We start from the raw sequence: 4,876 nt of genomic DNA, 5'->3' as shown, positions 1-4,876 counted from the left end.
ATTAGTGTTGGCGAGGATGCATAGAGACTGGACCCCTTGTGCACCGTGGATAGGAAAGTACAATGGTGCAACTGCTATGGAAAACATTATGGTGGTTCCTCAAAATATTAAAAATGGAACCCATATGATCTAACAGTTCAGCTTTGAGTACATACCCCACAGGATTGAGAGCTGCGTCTCGGAGATACTTATACAACCATGTTCATAGTGGCATTATTCACAATAGCCACGGAGGAACGGATGAGCAAAATATGACCTACACATATAGTGGAATATCATTCACCCCTAAGACAGAAGAAAACTGTGACATATGCTACAACATGGATAAATCTTTCTTTTTAAATTTTTGGTCATATGTAGGACCTTAGTCCCTGGAGCAAGGATCAAACACTCGGCCCCTGCATTGGAAGGTAGAGTCTTAACCGCTGGACTATGGGGGATATCCCCAAGGAGTCTATGCTTATTTATTTATTTTTGGCTGTACCTGGCTGTTTGTAGGCGCTTAGTTCCCTGACCAGAGATGGAACCTGGACCCACGGCAGTGAAAGCCTATGTCTCAACCACTGGACCACCAGAGAATTCCCAACAAGGATGAATCTTGATGACGGACATTATGTTAAGTGAAATAAGCCAATCACAAAAAGACAAATAATGTATGATTCTACTTACATGAGGCACCTAGAATAGTCAGATTCATAGAGACAAAAAGAAGAAAGGTAGTTGCCTAGAGCTGGGGCTGGGGGAAATAGGGAGTAATTGTTGGATGGGTATGATGTATTAGTTTTGCAAGATAAAAAGAGTTTTGGAGAGAACAACATTGGCGAGAACAACAACATTTGGAGATTGGCTACACAACAGTGTGAATGTACTAAATACTACTGACTTTGAAGTGTGCACTTTAAAATGGTTAAAATGCTAAATTTTATATCATGTGTATTTCACAGGAATTTAAAAAATTTTAACGGGCAAAGATTCTGAACACACACTGCTCCAAAGAAGATGTACAAATGACCAACATGCACATTAAAAGATGCTCAATATCATTAGTCATTAAGGAAATGGAAATCTAAACTACTGCTGAGGGGCGGGATTCCCTGGTGGCTCAGTGGTAAAGAATTCACCTGCCAATGCAGGAGACACAGGTTCCAGCCCTGGTCCAGGAAGATCCCACACGCAGTGGAGCAATGATGCCCGAGGGTCACAACCGCTGAGCCTGTGCTCCAGAGCCCACGCGTTGCAACTACTGAAGCCTGCCTGCCCTGGAGCTCACGCCCCAAATGAAACAAGAGAAGCTGCTGCATCGAGAAGCCTGCGACAATGAAGAGCAGCCCCCAGTCGGCACAGCTAGAGAAAAGCCCAAGCAGCCACAGAGACCCAGAACACCTAAAAATAAATTAAAATTATTTCTGAAAAAAGCAAAGTGAGATACCACTCCACACCCAGAGATCGCTATAATAAGAACGATAATTAAGTATTGGTGAGGATATGGAGAAGTTGGGACCCTCTTACACCGGCTGGTGGGAATATAAAGTGCAGCTTCTTTGGAAAACAATTTAGCAGTTCCTGAAAATATTAAGTAGTTGGTCCAAGTAAGAGTAATCCTACTCTTGGGTTTATACCCAAGAGAAATAAGAATATCCGTCCATACAAAAATTTGTCCACAAATGTTCACAGCAGCATTTTTGATAACAAAGAGTAGAAACAATCTAAAAGCCTAGCAAGTGATGAACTGATAACTGAAATTGGGTCTATCCATACAACACAGTATTATTTGGCAATAACAAGGAATGATATACTCTCATGCTACAATGTGGATGAACCTTAAAAACATTCAGTTCAGTTCAGTTCAGTCGCTCAGTCGTGTCCGACTCTGCAAGTATAAAAAGCTAGTAAACACTGACCACATATTACATAATTCTATTTATTTGAAATATCCGTATAGGCAAATCTACAGAGACGGACAGTGGATTAGTTGTTACCCAGGACTGAGTGGGAGTGGTAGGGGCAAACGGAGAATGATTGCTTTTGGGTACAGGGTTTCTTTTTAGAGTAATGAAAATATTCTACACTTGGGCCATGGTGATGGGGGCATAACTCTGTGAGCATAATAAACCACTGAATTGTACACTTTACATGAAGGGATTTAATGCTATGTGGATTATATCTCAGTAGAGATGCAACTTTTATTAAAAGCTAAAATAATCGATTCTAGATTAAAGACCTGTGTACAAGTTAAACTGTAAACAATTTAGAATAAAAAATTGAGACATATCCTTAAGGCATTGGATAGGGAAGAAAATAAACAAAAATAAAAGTACAAACCCTAAAGTACTAAATTTAATTATATTTAAATGTAAATATTTGTGCAACATATATAACCATGAAAAATGTTAACAGAAAAGACAGGGACTTCTGAGGTGGTCCAGTGGGTAAGACTCCCAGCTCCCAGTGGAGGGTGCCTGAGTTCCATTCCTGGTCAGGGAACTAGATCCCACATGCCCGAACTGAGTTCACATGCCACAACTAAAGAGTCAGCATTCCACAGAAGACCCGGCGCAGCCAAATAAATACTTTTTAAAAAGAAAGAAATTTATTTTCTGAACAATTTAAAAAGAAAAGACAGAGACCGGGAGAAGATATTTGCTATGTGCACGACCAACAATGTAGTATGCTGGTTATAACGTCTAAGAACAACAGCCCAAGGGATGGTGGATCAACTATAAGGTTAAGCACACAGGTGCAGTGGTATAATTTATGTGAAGCAGGCTGCTTGAAACTTAAAGATGTATATTGTAAAATGTAGGGCAACCATTAAAAATGATGTATAACTAATTAGTGACTGATGAAAATAAAATTACTAAGAAAAATACTCAGTGCGAACACAGGCAAAAGAAAAGGAAAAAATATGATTGAACGCTTGGACACAGAAAGCAGCTATGGTGAGTAAGTAGTAAGATGGGAGAGTTAAATGCATCACCTTAAGTGTTTGGTGATAGAATTAATATCCAGAATATGTGTTTTTATGTTTAAGCCTGTAAACCAATAAGACTTTACAACAGAAATTTTGGATATGAAGAGAAAATTCACAGAGGAAGAAACCAAATATCTAGCAAACATGAAAAGATGCTCAACTTTCTTATTAATCAGGGAAATAGAAATAAGTAAAATAATGAACTGCCTTTCCACACTCATCCTGCTGGCAAAGGTTTAACGTCCATTATCAGGACGTGTTGGTGAGGATGTGGACCTAGGCACTGCTGGTGGGTGTGTCACTGGGCCCCCCTCTCTTTGGTGAGCGCTCTGGGGAGTCCGAGGAAGATGAAAGCGCTCCTGTCCGCAGCCCCGAGTGTCTGTGTCCCTCCAAGAGCCACGCGGCCCAGTGGGCAAAGAGACACGGGGATTCCCCTGTGGGGAGTGGAACGTAAACGAGGTTATTTAGTCAATGAAATACTATACAGTGGTTAAAACGAAAGACCCAGGCATGCTTGTTCAAGCATGACTCAATCTCAGAAACATAAGATGCATGGAAATCAAGCAAGTTCCAACAGGATATGGACTGACCTACATTATTCAAGTTAAAGTCTTGGATAGGAAACCAGTGCACGCACTGTTCACTGACACCCAGTAGGAAAAGCACCGGGGAAGGGAAGGGAGAAAAAGGATTCCGTGGCCCTGGCCTTCTCTCCACCGGTTATTTTTCCATTTTTTAAAGAGATCTGACAGCCGACCAAGTCTGGTTCTTGTTGTCTCTCAGGGCAAGCCCACCGGCCCTGACCACCCCTCCGCCCACCCGGGGTCCCTTTAGGTAAACAAATAGACTCTACTTTTCTCTCTCCTTCAGTTACTTCGAGTTGGGTTTTCCTCGCCTGCCTATACTTTCTTTTCCGTGTCATTTCCCGCCCTTGTTACCTCGGTAGGTACTTCACAAATACGTGTGTGTGTAGGTGAACCTGTCCAGGAAAAGAGGGAGTCGCCAAGTCCACGCTCTCTCCCCATTCCTCTTGGGATCGCTCTCCCCGACCCTTCGAAAGAGCATTCCTCCCAGGGACGGAAAGAGGCACTGGGGGTAAACAAGTCACGTCCCGCCCCCCGGCCTCAGTTTCCTCCCGGACGCCGGCTCGGGCCCCCCGCCGCCCGCCAGCCCCCCAGGCCCTCTCGATCCTCCCTCCGCATTCCGTCATTTCAGGTCGAAAACAAACACCCCGGACGCGTCTCACAAAAAAAGCACCCAACCCCCTGGCTCCCCGGGAACCCCGGCTGCACAGAGCCCGGTCACATGAACTCCGGGCTTTTTTTTTTTTTTTCTTTGGTGTGACGGGCGTCTCAGATCCCTTTGTGAGGCGCAGGTTTTTGAAAAGGGAACGACCCGGGTTCTGGGTTTGAGAGGAGCCGGGGGGGACCCGGCGGGAGGAAGGCTGTCGGAGCCAATCAAGCCGCCTCCAGACCCCAGCACGTCGCCTCTCGGCCGCGCGCGGTTATTCCTCCTCCGCTCTCCCGCCTCCGGGTCTCGCCCTAGGGTGGCCGGCAAGGCGAGGACCCCAGGTGAGAGGCCGGGGGGCGGGGGGGGCGGCCCACGGGGGTCGGGGAGGGCGGGAGGCCCGAGCGGTTCGGCCCGGGCGGCACGACGGGCTGGCCCCGGGGCTCAGGGCGTGTCCGTCGCCGCCCCGGCTGCTCGCTCGACACTGTTCGCTCCTACCGGCTGTAGATGGAGCTGTCTGGGTTCCTGCAGCCTCCGACGAGCCTCGGAGTGTTTCTCTTTAAACGGCCTGAGAGGGACATGCCTCCCAGGATGCAGTTTGTATCAACATGGCAGCTGCTGTGCAGCTCCCCTGCTGAAGAGGCGCCGGGACGGCAGCGCAGCTCGCAGCCCGGGGCC

The 4,876-nt window shown here is 46.3% G+C and overlaps 1 protein-coding gene across 1 annotated transcript in view; it reads left to right on the top strand.

Annotated features, from left to right (window-relative positions):
• Positions 1-4,290: 4,290 nt before the first annotated feature.
• Positions 4,291-4,876, top strand: part of ZNF777 (zinc finger protein 777) — a 33,070-nt gene continuing 32,484 nt past the window's right edge. The window contains exon 1 of the mRNA XM_040260319.1: positions 4,291-4,542. The gene's annotated coding sequence lies outside the window, so the exon portion shown is untranslated. The remainder of the gene's footprint in view (positions 4,543-4,876) is intronic.

Source organism: Oryx dammah, unplaced genomic scaffold (genome assembly GCF_014754425.2).
Source record: "Oryx dammah isolate SB20612 unplaced genomic scaffold, SCBI_Odam_1.1 HiC_scaffold_18, whole genome shotgun sequence".
Lineage (NCBI taxonomy): Eukaryota > Metazoa > Chordata > Mammalia > Artiodactyla > Bovidae > Oryx > Oryx dammah.
This window is presented reverse-complemented; position numbering and strand designations above follow the sequence as displayed.